At 45.9% G+C, this 16,870-nt stretch overlaps 1 protein-coding gene across 1 annotated transcript in view; it reads left to right on the forward strand.

Annotated features, from left to right (window-relative positions):
* TSNARE1 (t-SNARE domain containing 1) overlaps nucleotides 1–15,726 on the forward strand; it is a 442,991-nt gene extending 427,265 nt beyond the window's left edge. Inside the window, exon 13 of the mRNA XM_028736057.2 lies at nucleotides 15,603–15,726. The gene's annotated coding sequence lies outside the window, so the exon portion shown is untranslated. The remainder of the gene's footprint in view (nucleotides 1–15,602) is intronic.
* Nucleotides 15,727–16,870: the final 1,144 nt, after the last annotated feature.

Here is a 16,870-nt window from a genome sequence, read left to right on the forward strand (position 1 = left end):
AGCGGGGGCACATGGTGGGGGAAAAGGAAAGGAGCTGGATGTGTAAAATGGCGGGCGGCGATCTCGTGGGGGGGGGGGCTTTTGGATTATTTTGGAGGCTCCTTCGTTTGACTGTCATGGGGGAAAGGAAAGGAGCTGGTTGGCTAAAATCCTTATTTTGGCTGCTGATCCCTTATTTTCGAGGCTGCTGGTCCCTTATTTTCAAATCTGTAAATTGACAGCTATGCTCAGGGAACAACTTTCTCCTCCCCTTCTCTGTCTTGGTATGCAGCAGGGAGCCAGTAGGAGGTATGCCAGATACCTAACCTTGAGATTAATTTAGAGGAAGGCAAGTGGAGAATTAGAATTAGAAACCAAGCATCAGCTTGGAATTGAGGGCAAGAAGCAAAATGCACTCTGGTGGCGCTGTGGTCTAAACCACTGAGCCTCTTGGGCTTGCCGATTGGAAGGTGGGCGGTTCGAATCCCCGCAATGGGGTGAGCTCCCGTTGCTCTGTCCCTGCTCCTGCCCACCTAGCAGTTTGAAAGCACGTTAAAGTGCAAGTAGATAAATAGGTACCTCTCTGGTGGGAAGGTAAACGGCGTTTCCGTGCTCTGCTCTGGTTCGCCAGAAGTGACTTAGTCATGCTGGCCACATGGCTTGGAAGCTGTACGCCGGCTCCCTTGACCAATAAAGCGAGATGAGCGCCACAACCCCAGAGTCGTCTGCAACTGGACTTAATGGTCAGTGGTCCCTTTACCCTTTACCATGAGAGGACGCTGAAACTATATCTCCTTTTTGTTTGGTAGAAAGGCAGTACATAAATCCAATCTTCTTCTTCTTCTTTGGTGATCTCTCGTAGCTGAGTAAGATTGTCTTCCATAAACATAGTTTTAACAATGAATCCATAAGTGACTGCGGAGGTCAACTCTGGATACGTCCGTCCACAGTGGGGACATTGGTTTCTGGGCGGGAGTTGATCACGGTGTGGATCTGAAAAGCATGCCTTCCTCCTAGCATGTTTCATAGAATAATAGAATCATAGAGTTGGAAGAGACCACAAGGGCCATCGAGTCCAACCCCCTGCCAAGCAGGAAACACCATCAGAGCACTCCTGACATATGGTTGTCAAGCCTCTGCTTAAAGACCTCCAAAGATGGAGACTCCACCACACTCCTTGGCAGCAAATTCCACTGTCAAACAGCTCTTACTGTCAGGAAGTTCTTCCTAATGTTTAGGTGGAATCTTCTTTCTTGTAGTTTGGATCCATTGCTCCGTGTCCGCTTCTCTGGAGCAGCAGAAAACAACCTTTCTCCCTCCTCTATGTGACATCCTTTTATATATTTGAACATGGCTATCATATCACCCCTTAACCTCCTCTTCTCCAGGCTAAACATGCCCAGCTCCCTTAGCCGTTCCTCATAAGGCATCGTTTCCAGGCCTTTGACCATTTTGATTGCCCTCCTCTGGACACGTTCCAGTTTGTCAGTGTCCTTCTTGAACTGTGGTGCCCAGAACTGGACACAGTACTCCAGGTGAGGTCTGACCAGAGCAGAATACAGTGGCACTATTACTTCCCTTGATCTAGATGCTATACTCCTATTGATGCAGCCCAGAATTGCATTGGCTTTTTTAGCTGCTGCGTCACACTGTTGGCTCATGTCAAGTTTGTGGTCAACCAAGACTCATAGATCCTTTTCACATGTACTGCTCTCAAGCCAGGAGTCCCCCATCTTGTATTTGTGCCTCTCATTTTTTTTGCCCAAGTGCAATACTTTACATTTCTCCCTGTTAAAGTTCATCTTGTTTGTTTTGGCCCAGTTCTCTAATCTGTCAAGGTCGTTTCTTCCTTTCGTCCTGAGTTTGAGCGTCTTCAAAGCCCATGACACCTTTGGTAAAGGCTGTTCTCCAACTGGATCGCTTGCAGGCCAGTGTTTCCCAGTTGTTGGTGTTTATACTACATTTTTTTTAAAATTTGCCTTGAGACAGTCTTTCAACCTCTTTTGTTGACCACCAGCATTACTTTTTTCTATTTTTAAATTCGGAATAGAGTAGTTGCTTTGGAAGACGATCATCAGGCATCCGCACAACATGACCAGTCCGACGAAGTTGATGTTGAAGAATCATTGCTTCAACACTGGTGATCTTTGCTTCTTCCAGTACACTGGTATTAGTTCGCCTGTCTTCGCAAGTGATGTGTAAAATTTTTCGGAGACACTGTTGATGGAATCTTAGATCACTACCACCACCACCACCATCATACCAGGTTGGCCTTTAAGAGGTTCCTGCTTGGAACCCCACAGAGCCAATGGCCAGTCTGTGTAGACAATACTAAACAAGATAGACAAATGTCCACAGAATGGAAGAGGGCAAGTTCCCCAAGGATGTGCTCTATGGGGCACCAGGCTTATGAGCGTCACTTGCGAACAATCAAGGTGCTTGAAGATGGGCAGTCAGATCATGCATCCACAGCAGTGACCAGAGGAGAAATGACCAACTTGGAAGAGCACAAAGAGAAGAAACTCTTTGGTACACCTGCAACAGCACAACTGGAAGATTCCATCTCTCCCAGCTGCAACAGAACATGTCTCTCCTCTATCAGTCTCTACAGCCACAGCAGGTGCTGTAACTCTCCAACGATTTGACTTCACCCCTAAAGGTGCACTCTTCCATTGACAGAGGGATGTCAACAAGACCAAGTACTAGGCAGCTTCCTATGTTCCTAAATATATGGTGATTCAGGCGGACAAGTACTCACCAACTGGAGTTGACAATCTGTGCAATTTAATGGAAAGAAGGATGCTTCTGAACCCGATTTGTAATTGTCCCCTGCCCCACAAGAAATACTTCAAACAATGTTTAGGGCTGCCTTTTTACAGTTTAAAGATCAGTATGTCAAGCCCCCACAGTGCCACTTCTCATCTAGGGACGCAAAAAATAAATCAGTTCATTTTGCATTCAAAGGCGAATTTACCTAATCTGCAGCTTCTGAAACAATAAGAGAACTGAACCCCACACAACCATCCTTCAAATTCTCAGTTCTCTAAACTTTGCAGTGCAGCTCTGCAGCCCTGGTGATGTTCATAAAAATGCATATACTGGGGCAAAGTAAGCATAAACATGCAGGTATTGGTACAAAAAGAAAAGAAAGCATAGAAGTACGGAAAATTGCTTTGCACAAATTGTGTAAAACGTGTATATTAGGAGAAATCCACACTGAAAAAAATTCTCACAGGGACTTAGAAAGAATTGCAATCGGATGCCGAAGTGTGGAGAATGGAACTGAGGACTGGGAAATCAAGAAACTGAGAGCAATTGAAACAAATCAGATTTACTCATCCCCACTCTCAGTCCAATTTCTCCCTCCCAAGGCAGTTTCAGGCAGCAGTTTCCATCAGCCTGCTAATAGTCAGGAATGATGTGTGTTGTAGTCCCAGGTTGGGTGAGGGTGCTCTGCATGGATGTGAAACCAAAGGGAGGGCCAGTCTCCATGCAATGGCTGCAACTCTGCAAATCATCCTTTGGAAGATTCTGCCAATGTTTTCCTTCTTGTGGGACAAGGAGGAAGATCCAAGACCTTCTAGAGCTGGATTAATTCTGGCAGGCAACAGGAGGGAGCCATGTGTTCCGTGCTCCCATTTCTTATTTTCCTTCCAAAGATTACTCACTATTAAGATAACAACCTCACAGCCCCTCAGGCCAGTATGGCTCATCTGTTAAAAATAAATGGGAGAGGGAGGCAGCGTCTCACTGCTAAGCAGAAGTAATGCAGCTTCAGTGATGATGGGAGACCCCCCATCAAGTTCAGCCAAGCAATTTCCTTGGCTGCCCTACACCATCTGCTAAATGTCACTTAAAGTTAGACCATGCTTTGCCTGCACTCTTGACCTCTGTCTCCCCACCCCACCCCAACCCCAAGGCTCCAAGATGGAGTCAAAGTGCTATTGACACTTCTGCCCTCGACCTTTCTGGGACTGCCCATTCTTTGAGCCATGACAGCCTTAGAAAACAGAACAGAACAGAACAGAAGCATTCAGTGAGATCACTAACTCACAAGTAGTACCTACAGCACAATATTGGGATGTGGAGGTCCACCATTTCAGGGTTTTGGACACCAAGCTATATGAGATAAAGCCACAAAATGACACTCAAAAACAGACCCTGCTTTGAAAGGGTCCCTATCCCTGCAAAACATGGCTAAGATCAAAGACAGGGAGTGAAAAAGAATTTGGGGTGAGAGTTCTTTGTGCACCCTGTAGGACCCTCTAAGTGTCCTTATTTTCCAGGGACAGTCCCAGATTTACAGAAGCCATCCCGGTTTCTGTCTTTTCCTTGTTGCTGTTGTTTTTTAGTTGTGTCTGACTCTTCGTGACCCCCTGGACCAGAGCACGCCAGGCACTCATGTCTTCCACTGCCTTCCACAGTTTGGTCAAACTCACGCTGGTAGCTTCAAGAACACTGTCCAACCATTTCGTCCTCTGTTGTCCCCGTCTCCTTGTGCCCTCAATCTTTCCTAGCATCAGGGTCTTTTCCAGGGAGTCTTCTCTTCTCATGAGGTGGCCAAAGTATTGGAAGGCGGCCAAATTTTCATCAGAGAAATGTTGGAGGGCATGGAGTTAAGCAAGCCCCAAGCCAAGGAGTTAAATAACTATACAATCCTTAGAAGATATCTGAAGGTAGCTCTGTATAGGGAAGTTGTTTTTTTAAAAAAATGTTTAATGTTTTATTGTGTTTTTATATATTTTGGAAACTGCCCAGAGTCGTCACCATCATCATTTATATTATTATTGTATAGGATATCCCTATTTTCACCTTTACTCACGCATTTGCAAGGTCAAGGATTAAGTAACACAAGGCAGGATCAAGTAACCAAGGACACTGAAACATACCATTGCTTAGGAAGGCCTTGTTGCTCAAGCAGGGCTCTAATAGAATAGGAAGATTATTTTGCATTCCTACCCATCCTGGATGGGCAGAGTCAGTCCCTGGGGCCTGAAGGTACTTCACTGAGAAGCTGCCACCTGCAGTTCAGAGGTTCACCACATGAGGGAACTGCACACAGATCCAGTCATCCCTGGCAGCTATGGTGTAGGAAACTCCCAATTAAAGTATTATTTTCGGCAAACCAGGTTAGCTTAGGCAAGCCAGTTTTCATCAGTCCACAGATATGTATTATGGGCATAATAATTCTGATGTACCTTGCCAGGTTGTTGGGAAAAAATGCATGAGGATTATATGCGTCTGAAAGGACCACATAATTATTAAGCGTTATTCATAGCTATTGTTGCAATGTAAGAATGAGAATTTTCGCCCATGTGCAAATTCTCAAGTCTGCCTTAAAATTTAGCTTTAGATGGCAAGTCTAGTTCAAAAGTAGAAAGGGGTGGATATGTCAACATTGGTTTCTCTCAGTTTCTCATTTATTTTTAATCTTAACGTGGTTTTCTCATCCTTTCAAAATCAGTTTGCATCTTTCAAAAAGGTCCCAGTGAAAATTAATCAGCATTCGATTGCAAAGTTCTCCTGTTATACACATTTTCTTGTTGCAATTTTGCCTACTGTAATGGGTGCATATACATACATTGCCCTGGTATACTTTTTTTGAATGCAGCTCTTGGCTGGCAAACTGAATTGCATATTTCAGAGAAAGGCGAATCTCAAAGAATGACTGCGTTTTGGTTCACGTGTTGTTTCGGGATGGATGAATGAGTGAAGTTTGCCTTTAATCTGAACTGAATCCTCCCCTCATTCAGATGGGTAAAATGGGAACCAAACATGCCATTTTGCTTGTGTAGAGCGACGATTTCCATCTCTCAATCACATATGGAAACTTGGTGGACGGCCAAATCAGCCAAGAGCCAAAGCTCCTTCCAATATGTTCATTGATGAGTTCCTCCAGGACTAGGAGAAGGCGGTTGGTTGGGAAGTCATGAGACAGAGTTGTCAAGGAGATAATGTCATGGCTCATTATGAAGCCAGATTGGCTTTGGAGGGGCTAAATGGCCAAAAGAAAATTGTAATCACCCTCCAATAAGCACATCACCCAGCTCGGGAGGAGTATTTAAGGACAGGCTGGGCTTGTCATAATGAGAAGATTATTTTGGCAATGAAAACAAGCCCCTGGGTTCCAAAGTGTCGCTTGCTATTTAATCAGAAGAAAGAACACAGTGTATAATTGTCAGAGATCGGCTACACTTCCACAGTTCCGTCCAAGATCCCAGTTACTGAGAAATGGCAAGGGTAGGACGAGATTAGCCGAAGAAGCTCCTTGCCATCCTTGACTTCTTAAAGAGGTGGAATCATAAATTTGGAGGGTGGAGAGTGTGCTTGGCATTCAGAAAGTCCTACTTTCAACCCTTATCAACTCCAGATAGGTATGGAGTGGGTGCAGAGCAAACATGGTGAATAAACAACCGGGCAGTACTAAGTTATTCCAAATTAATTCTATGTTCAGTTCTGAGGCTCGCTGGTGGGGTGAAGATGACTCATTGCTTATCAGCGTAACACACATTGGGGGGCTGTAAAGAGAAGATGAGTTAACCTTATGTATAGCACTCTTGACAGTTTGGAGGCGAAGCAGGCTAGCAATTCACCCAACCGACCAATCCTGACAATTTTCAAACTGTGTTCCAGGCAGTGACCATCACAGCTTCTTATAAGTGAAAAGGCCAGTAATGGCAGATGTCGGTAAAGGCTTGGAGGACACACCAGGCAGGAATCTAGACAAGAACTTTATTGTCTCTCTCAAATGATAGTAGAATAGCAGCAGGAAACTCCTGATTCCTCCCAGATATAAGTCCAGCGCCACCTAGTGACTAAACTATTCAATGATGTTCTCCACATTGTAGACGGGACGCAGGTGGTGCTGTGGGCTTGCTAATCAGAACGTTGATGGTTCGAATCCCTGCGATGGGTTGAGCTCCCATTGTTCGGTTCCAGCTCCTGCCCACCTAGCAGTTCAAAAGCATGTCAAAGTGCAAGTAGATAAATAGGTACCACTCTGGCAGGAAGGTAAACGGCATTTCCATGTGCTGCTCTGGTTCGCCAGAAGCAGCTTAGTCATGCTGGCCAAATGACCTGGAAAAACTGTCTGCAGACCAACGTTGGCTCCCTCGGCCTATAGAGCGAGATGAGTGCCGCAACCCCATAGTCGTCCACGACTGGACCTAACGGTCAGGGGTCCCTTTACGTTTATATAGTAGACAATGTTCCCTGACAGACAGATTGTTCAGTGCTACAGATTCTTCCATGTGCTGTGGCAGGAGAGTGTGGGGTGTTTTCTACAACATATTCTCAGTTCATGAAGGCTCAGCAGGCCTGACAACACCCTAGAACGCTTCCCAGAATCATAAAATCGATGAGTTTGAAGGCACACTGAGGGTCATCTCGACCAACCCCCTGCAATGCAAGGATATATTTTTTTTGCCCAAACCATACCCTCCAACATTTCTCCAGCGAAGACAGGGATGTCCTATTCCATAACGATAATTTTACAATTTATACCCCACATGTTTTCCTGGGTTGCCCCAGCCACAGTGGGCAGCTTCCAACATACATTAAAACATTAAAAAAAGACAAAAAAACCTTCCCTACACAGGATTGCCTTCAAACAGCTTGGGAGTCAGATAACTCCATACCCTCCAACATTTCTCCAATGAAAATAGGGACATCCTAAGGAAAAGTGAGACATTTCGGGATCAAATCAGAACCGGGATGGCTTCTCTAAATCAGGGATGTCCGTGGAAAATAGGGACAGCTGGGGGGGGGTCTGCTCAAATCCATGACCCTGAGATTAAGGACTCAGCTAGACTGGTAAAGAAACAGTGCTTTATATATGTTGTATATGCAATATAACATTGTGCCACCAGATGGCGACGTGGAGTCCCATTTTTCTCTACCTGTTTTCCCTGTTTGAATTTGTTGTTTAGTTGTTTAGTCATGTCTGACCCTTCATGACCCCATGGACCAGAGCACGTCAGGCACTCCTGTCTTCCACTGCCTCCCGCAGTTTGGTCAAACTCATGCTGGTAGCTTAGAGAACACCATCCAACCATCTCATCCTCGGTCGTCCCCTTCTCCTTGTGCCCTCCATCTTTCCCAACATCAGGGTCTTTTCCAGGGAGTCTTCTTTTCTCATGAGGTGGCCAAAGTTTTGGAGCCTCAGCTTCAGGATCTGTCCTTCCAGTGAGCACTCAGGGCTGATTTCCTTCAGAATGGATAGGTTTGATCTTCTTGCAGTCCATGGAGCTCTCAAGAGTCTCCTCCAGCACCAGAAGTCAAAAGCATCAATTCTTCAGCGATCAGCCTTCTTTATGGTCCAGCTCTCACTTCCTTACATCACTACTAGGAAAACCATAGCTTTAACTATACGGACCTTTGTCGGCAAGGTGATGTCTCTGCTTTTTAAGATGCTGTCTATGTTTGTCATTGCTTTTCTCCCAAGAAGCAGGCGTCTTTTAATTTCATGACTGCTGTCACCATCTTCAGTGTTCATGGAGCCCAAGAAACTACAATCTCTGACTGCCTCCATTTCTTCACTGTTTGAATTTACAATGCTTCTTTGATGTGTCTAGATCCAGCCCAAGAGTCTCATGCTCTACTGACTGAGCTCAATCCTCAGTAACATATGAAGTTCACAGCAGGGGTGAGAAACATTTGGCCTGTGAGCTCCCACACCTGGCGTCAGATGAGCTGAGAGGTGTGGGGCAGATAAGGACATGTCTCCACATGAAGAATTGGGAGATTTAAGTCTGCTCCCAATTATCCCTTTGCTAGTGGAGCTGATTGATAGTTCTGGCAGCAAACCCCACTGGAAATGGCTACACTAGAGGATTCCCCAATAGGAACTTTCTTGTGTAGCTGAGGAAGCACAGCACTTTGCAAGCACCAACAATCAGCTGATCGTCGGAGCCTGGAACGTCTTGTGATTTGCAAGGACTGCCAGTCAGCAGGAGATGGGGGAAGATAAAGAGCTGGCCAGCTGGCCATTTTACAGGGATACTCAGGTCCTCTTTTAGAGGCCTGTCATTGTGGAGTTTTCCCTGGAGGAGCATGGAAGTTTGAAATGCACTGAGTCAATCGAGGAATCGCTAGAAAATGGGAACTGGTTGCTGTACGCAGAGCACTTGGTTCATTCAGGCACAATAACTGCAGGTGCCAGTTCACCATTTTCTCCCTCAAACTGCCTTCAAGATGTGCAGTTATAACAAGGGAAAATGGAGCTCCCCAGCTATTTATCATTGCAACATTACATCCCACTCATAAGAACACTGATTGAAAAAGGCTTATGGGCAAGAAGAAAAGGGAAAGCACAATTGGCTTTCCAGCACAACGTCAGCAGAGAAGAATGGATTTTAAAAGGAGATGGATAGATATCTGTTGTTAGAAAAGCAAGCTGCTTCAAAAACATCTTGACGCCGGGGATTACCTATGAACAAAAGGCCTATGAAGAAAAGCCAGCGTTGGATTAATCTGATGTCTGATAATTCCCTTCAAAGAGCCCAAACATGTTGTTGTTTTCATGTTTCCCGTGCCATGTTGATTTTTCTTCTCCTCTATGCTTGATGGTAGACTCACCCAAGTAGGAGTAGATACACACAGGGACAAACGAAGGCGTCGTGGCACCGGGGCGGAAAACCGTTATGTGTGGTGCATGTGCGGTGTTGCTACGTATGGCGCATGCGCCGTACGTAGTGACGCCACACATGTGCTGTACATAGAGGTTTGCCGGTGGTGCTGCTCCAGCACTGTACAGACGGTGCCGGGATCCTCTGTTCACGGCTATAGCGGCGACGGAAGGATCCCACTGCTGTCCGTATGGTGATTGAGCGGCGCCGGCAGCAAATGACTATGTACAGTGCATGTGCGGCAGCGTTATGTACAGCGCATGCCTGCAACGCTGCACATGCGCTGTATATAGCGGTTTGATGCCGGCGCTGGGATCCTCTGCTTGTGGCTGCAGCGGGATCCTCCCCATGTGGCTGCCGCCATGGGCCCCTGCAGGATGCCTTCTTGTCAAACCACCCCAGGCATGGCACCTGGGGCGCACCACCACCCCCATTGCGACGCCACTGGATGCATACAAAATGTGCATTATATGGATGACTGCACTAGGAAGCATTCAGAAGCATTTTGTATGAACATGTGTATGAAAATGCAACTGGATGGAAAGAAACATGGCTTGCAACTGATCAGGAAAGATGGTACAGAACTGCAGAATTTGCTCCCAATAATTTTATTTATTTCCCGCCCTTTATCCTAAAGTCAGGCCAGGTTGCAACATTAAAACATGATTCAAAGACAATTTGAAACAAGGGTCAAAACATAAGAAGAGCTTTCTGTTTTTTTGTTTTTTTTAATATTTTTTATTAAAGTTTCCATAATTTTTATAACAACAAAAACAAAACAAAACAATACAATAAACACAACAAACAAAAAACAAGTACAACTTCAAATCTTATTTTCTTATAATTTACCTCCCCGACTTCTGTTGGGATACTGCCAGGGAGATAACGTCCATCTGAGCCCCCAAGCCGGCTGCCGGACGATCCATCTGTCGACCTAGTCACGCAGTCACGCAGTATCAGCATTTAGCGACACGAAGCCTTTGGATCCACATTCCTAGGCTGGTGCACACTCTTTCAGCAGAATTCACACAACAGAAGTTGCACAGCAGGAGAGCATATTTACATTTTATTCAACGTTGGTCAGAGCAAACAGAAGACATGACCGTCTGCTTCAGCGTTCAAGCACAGACAGACAAAACGAAAGCAATAGCAAACATAAACATCCTGTAACAGGAAATACGCAGACTCTGTGACTCACAGCCTGCTCCCTTTTAAGGTGGAACGGAAATATCCTAACAACTTCCTCATACCTCCCCTTTCTGTATTCCAATTTCTGATCAATTATTCAGCAAATCCTTCCCTTATTTTAACTTAATTTTAATCTTACTTATTCTCTTTGACTTATCCATTGCCGCTGATAACCACTTATTTTCTCATCCAACATCATTTTAACATTCATTGATTTTACAATATTTCTTTAAATAGTCCTTAAATTTTTTCCAATCTTCTTCCGCTGTTTCTCTTCCCTGGTTTCGGATTCTGCTCGTCATCTCTGCCAGGCCCATGTAGTCAATCACCTTCATCTGCCATTCTTCCAAGGTGGGTAGATCTTGTGTCTTCCAGTACTTAGCGATAAGTATTCTTGCTGCCGTTGTTGCATACATAAAAAAAGTCATATCCTTCTTTAACACCCCTTGGCCGACTATACCCGCCCTTTATCCTAAAGTCAGGCCAGGTTGCAACATTAAAACATGATTCAAAGACAATTTGAAACAAGGGTCAAAACATAAGAAGAGCTTTCTGAATTAGGCCAATGGCCCATCTAGTTCAGAATCTTGTCCTCACAATGGCCAACCAGTTGCAGTGATGGCCGCCATCTTGGATGGTTTTGAATGAGGATCATACAAATTCATTGGGGATAGGGGCATTGGTGGTTGCTAGCCTTGAAGGCTATTGTCAGAGCCGCCTCAGGTCCCAGCTCACAAGAGACCAACACCAAGTCCACTTTATTTACAAAAGTCTTTATTGAAGTACATTGTTTGTTCCACAGCCGAGGCGCGCAGCCCCACGTCTGTTACGCTTAGACCGCTGAAGTCCCCTCTGAATCAGTGCCGCCTCTACACCAGTTTAAGAGGCTTGTGCTAGTCCACCTCTTCCTGTCCTTCCTTTTCCGCAGGGTCTTTCTGCCCCCCTGGGTTCCTTCCCTCCTGCTTTCCTCTGACGCCAAATCCCCAGACGCCTGCTCCCCCCTCCTCTGTGCTTTGGGACCAGGCTCCTCCTCCGGGCTCTCCGCATTTCCGCGCGCCTCCACATTTGAACTTGGCGCACGTTCGCTACCCCTGACCTTCCTCTTGACAGTTATACTGCTCTCTGTACTACTCTCCGCCCCTTCCGGCAGGACGCCTTGCCCCGATCTCCTTCCCCTCTCTGCTTCCTGCACTGCTCCGTGTGTCACACTGGGAACTCCACCCTCTTCACTCCGTTCCGGCTGGGAAGCCGGCCCCGATCTCCCACTCCCACTCGGGGTTTCCCTGCTGCTCCCCTGCTCCTGACGAGTCCCCCCTGTGGCTCCCCTTGGCCTGACCAGGGGCGCCCCCTTTTGGGAATCCTCCGATTCACTTGAGAGACTCATGGAAGCCCTCAAGTCATTGTCATCCTCCTCCTCCTCGTTCCTGGATTCTTCCCCCTCGCTCTCAGTCTCCTCCCTCATATGTGCCTCTCTCCCTGAACCCCTGACAGCTATGTTCTCCCTTCACCATCAGGGGCAAGATGTCTCTGAACACCAGTTGTTGTGTATCACATGTGGGAAGAATGATGCCTCACTCATGTGCAACCTTCCAATAGACATCTGGTTGGTCGCTATGGAAACAGGACGATGGATTAGATAGGCCTTTGGTCTGATCCTGAAGAGATCTTTTTATGCTCTTATGACTGTGCCATTAAGTTAGCTGCTCAGCCCTTCTTAGGAAATCTCATCTTGCCACTGACATCCTTCTAATGTTTTAGAATTGCCAACCTATTTCTCTAAAACTCTTATTCTTTCTAAACTTCCAGTATTTACTCATTTTCCTCCTGGTCTCTACGTCCCCCCTACCCAAAATCTTCTGCACCCTTCAGATTCTGTCAATATCCCTTTCAAGGGAATGAGCTTCCTTAAAATAACCTGATCTCCTCTTCCTGAAAAGGCAGCTGTTCTTAAGGTTCACTGGGTAGGAAAATTGCAATTAGGAGAATAAAGGGAATCACTGAGTGAAAAATACGGATAGAAAACAATAAAAGGCCTATTGTCAGCAGGAACTCGGAGCTAACCCTAAAAGAGGATCAGGTACCTTGTAAAGTCTTAGTGGTGATTTGAAAGAGGAATAAAAATATTTATGTATAAGCATCACTCTTTCGATTGCGAGTGAATGCTTGAAGGCTAAAGAATGAATGGCTCAGAGACAGATAAACTGAGCTGGAGCTGGCTGTGTTACAGAACTATAGAGAATGCACTTATACAAAGCTGGAACTAAAACTTTTTGGAGATGTGTGGCTTCTGCTAAAACCCAGACCCCCACATCTCCTTGTTCAGTACCGTGAGGCTGCATCAGCTGAAATCTAGTGTACAGATCAAGGGGAGTAGGAGTACTACTCTATTCTGCCTTGGACAGACCCAGTGCCAGATTTATGTATAAGCTAAACAAGCTATAGCTTAGGGCCCCACTCTCTTGGGGGCTCCAAAAGAATTAAAGAAAAAACAACAACTGGATGTACATTTACAAAATCTAAGATAAAAAAACAAATAAAATAAATCCTATGTACAGCAACAGTGTTTTAGAATACATAAAATACATAGAATCATAGAGTTGGAATAGACCACAAGGGCCATCGAGTCCAACCCCCTGCCAAGCAGGAAACACCATCAGAGCACTCCTGACATATGGTTGTCAAGCCTTTGCTTAAAGACCTCCAAAGAAGGAGACTCCACCACACTCCTTGGCAGCAAATTCCACTGCCGAACAGCTCTTACTGTCAGGAAGTTCTTCCTAATGTTTAGGTGGAATCTTCTTTCTTGTAGTTTGGATCCATTGCTCCGTGTCTGCTTCTCTGGAGCAGCAGAAAACAACCTTTCTCCCTCTTCTAGATGACATCCTTTTATATATTTGAACATGGCTATCATATCACCCCTTAACCTCCTCTTCTCCAGGCTAAACATGCCCAGCTCCCTTAGCCGTTCCTCATAAGGCATCGTTTCCAGGCCTTTGACCTTTTTGGTTGCCCTCCTCTGGACACGTTCCAGTTTGTCAGTGTCCTTCTTGAACTGTGGTGCCCAGAACTGGACACAGTACTCCAGGTGAGGTCTGACCAGAACAGAATACAGTGGCACTATTACTTCCCTTGATCTAGATGCTATACTCCTATTGATGCAGCCCAGAATTGCATTGGTTTTTTTAGTGTTTTGGGTTGTGTAGGCTCCTATGATGTAAGTCATGGGCCCCTCCTGCTAGCCTGCTCCCTAAAATATCACTGGTTTGCTCATTTTTATATATAGGGTGCCTACGTTCTGCATGGACTGGTTGCATGGCAAGATGTGCAAATGGCTTTAGATACCTGTTAGGTCCATAAATTACCATATAGCACATATTCAACACACCAAAAAAGTGACAATTTGTTGTTGACAAAGGACAGCTGGACATATAAAGGGCCCCATTACCTTCAGTAGCTTAGGGCCTCATCAAACCTAAATCCAGTCCTGGTTAGAGCCCATGAGTCCTGTGTCCAGTTCTACACACCTTTGCCTTGCTATAAATCCTGGAAATTCCAGACATGCCAGGAAATCGGATGCCTAAAATGGTGTCTTGGGTGTGTGTGTGTGTATTTTTGAATTTAAAGATATGTCAGGAATTTCCAGAACGTATGACAATCCTGGGTGGTTTTTTGGTTGTTATGTTTTTTTCCCCATTTTTTGGTTTTTTTAAACAAAAATCTGGGGGAGGCTGCACCCCGGTGACAGTGCCTGCCCCTCTCAAGGGCAGGGAGGGCGGTCCACACCAGGTGTCACTTTTTGGGGGGGGGCGGTGCAGCGTATTATTTACGTATTTAGCAATATATGCTCCAGTCATGCCTCCGTCACCATATCCACCTGGCCTAGGGGGCGGGGCTCAGACTCACCCTGAACAGCTAAAATGTTACTGGGAGGCCACTGGGACATTGCTGGAGCAACTCTTGGGTTCGGGCAACTGGCTAAAATGTTTTAAAATGTTTTAGACGCTTCTTAAGACGGCAGTAGAGAGACGCGGGTGGCGCTGTGGGTTAAACCACAGAGCCTAGGGCTTGCCAATCAGAAGGTTGGCGGTTCGAATCCCCGTGATGGGGTGAGCTCCCGTTGCTCGGTCCCTTCTCCTGCCAACCTAGCAGTTCAAAAGCACATCAAAGTGCAAGTAGATAAATAGGTACTGCTCCTGTGGGAAGGTAAACGGCATTTCCGTGCACTGCTCTGGTTCGCCAGAAGCGGCTTAGTCCTGCTGGCCACATGACCCGGAAGCTGTATGTTGGCTCCCTCGGCCAATAACGCGAGATGAGTGCTGCAACCCCAGAGTTGGCCTCGACTGGACCTAATGGTCAGGGGTCCCTTTACCTTTAAGATGGCAGTGGGCAGAGCTTCCTAAAAAAACAACAACAAAACTTCCTCAACAACTTTGGATAAAAAACAAAGCGCAACAATTGTGTTGGTTTCCTAAAGAAATATCTCAACAACTTTGGGGGTGTCGGGGATTTTACTTTTTGAAATATTCCAAGATGATCATGGTCCTGTAAACCAAGCTTTATGAGGAATGGTTGAGGGAGTTGGGTATGTTTATCCTGGAGAAGAGGAGATATGATAGCCATCATCAAATATCTGGAGAATATCTGAAGTCTCATGGAAGAGGGAGCAAACTTGTTTTCTTCTGCTCTTACCCACAAGGAAAGCCCTGAATAAGAAGGGCATATTTGCATTTCGGGAGATTCTTCCTTCCTCTCTATCTTCCTCTCTGACAAATGTCACCAATACTGATCAACTTTTCTCTTCATTCACAGGGCATCTGATCCCATCACCCAATGGAAGAAAAGCCAAAGACGCGGCGTATTCAGGCCATGCATCAATGTCAACTTCAGTGAATATATTGCATTAAAAAGTGTTGTAGCCAATAAACACTGCAATTATATAAGAAGGAGAAGATCTAGTGGTTTCTGCTGATTAGTAATTGTGACTGTGCTCCCCTCACTTGAGGCCCTGACGCCTGACCTCTGAATATAGATTTCCCCTGTTCTTAATAGCTTTTTAAATCCCATTCCATCATAAAGTAGCTTCTGCACAGAACTCTTGACACTCTGATTCATTTTGGTGGGTGGGGAAGAGGTGTACTGTACTGGCAGAAATGTCGCAGCACAGATCCTGAATTCTGATCTGAACCCAGAGATCAAGGGGACAGTGGCACTCTCAAAACCACCCTGCTTGCAGAGGTGCAAGAGGAACATAGACCCTGCACTGATCAAATGCAGCCTTCTCTAGATGTTGGTGTCCTCCAGATGTTTTAAATGTCACCTTCCATCATCCCTGACCATGGGTCTGCAGACCCTCCAAATGCCCCTATTTTCCTGGATTCACAGAAACTGTCCCTGTTACTGATTTGATCCCAGAATGTCCTGGGCATGGGGTAAGGCAATCTCACAACTAAACTGGTCCCAAGTTGTTAAGGGCTTTATATACTAATAGTAACACCTTGAATCTGGCTCAATAGCTGGTGAGGCTGTTTAACTCCTTCTTTTCCTACCTGTTGCTCAGTTGTTCCACTTCAGCCACTTACTGCCTGTGGGCAAGAAGCAACTGGGTCCTTGTGAGATTCACCTCCTTTTTGGGAAGTGAGACACTGCTGGAGGGGAAAGGGGTATGCAACACCTCCCCAGTGTGAGAGCCAGCGTGGTGTAGTGGTTAAGAGTGGTGGACTTGTAATCTGGTGAACCGGGTTCGCATCTCCGCTCCTCCACATGCAGCTGCTGGGTGACCTTGGGCTAGTCACACTTCTCTGAAGTCTCTTAGCCCCACTCACCTCACAGAGTGTTTGTTGTGGGGGAGGAAGGGAAAGGAGAATGTTAGCCGCTTTGAGACTCCTTTGGGTAATGATAAAGCAGGATATCAAATCCAAACTACTCCTCCTCCTCCTCCTCCTCCTCCTCCTCCTCCTCCTCCTCCTCCTCCTCCTCCTCCTCCTCCTCTTCTTCTTCTTCTTCTTCTTCTTCTTCTTCTTCTTCTTCTTCTTCTTCTTCTTCTTCCCCACCTGACCTTCTTCCACTTAAGACTTTTG

The sequence above is a fragment of the Podarcis muralis genome, chromosome 8, assembly GCF_964188315.1.
Source record: "Podarcis muralis chromosome 8, rPodMur119.hap1.1, whole genome shotgun sequence".
NCBI classification, from domain to species: domain Eukaryota; kingdom Metazoa; phylum Chordata; class Lepidosauria; order Squamata; family Lacertidae; genus Podarcis; species Podarcis muralis.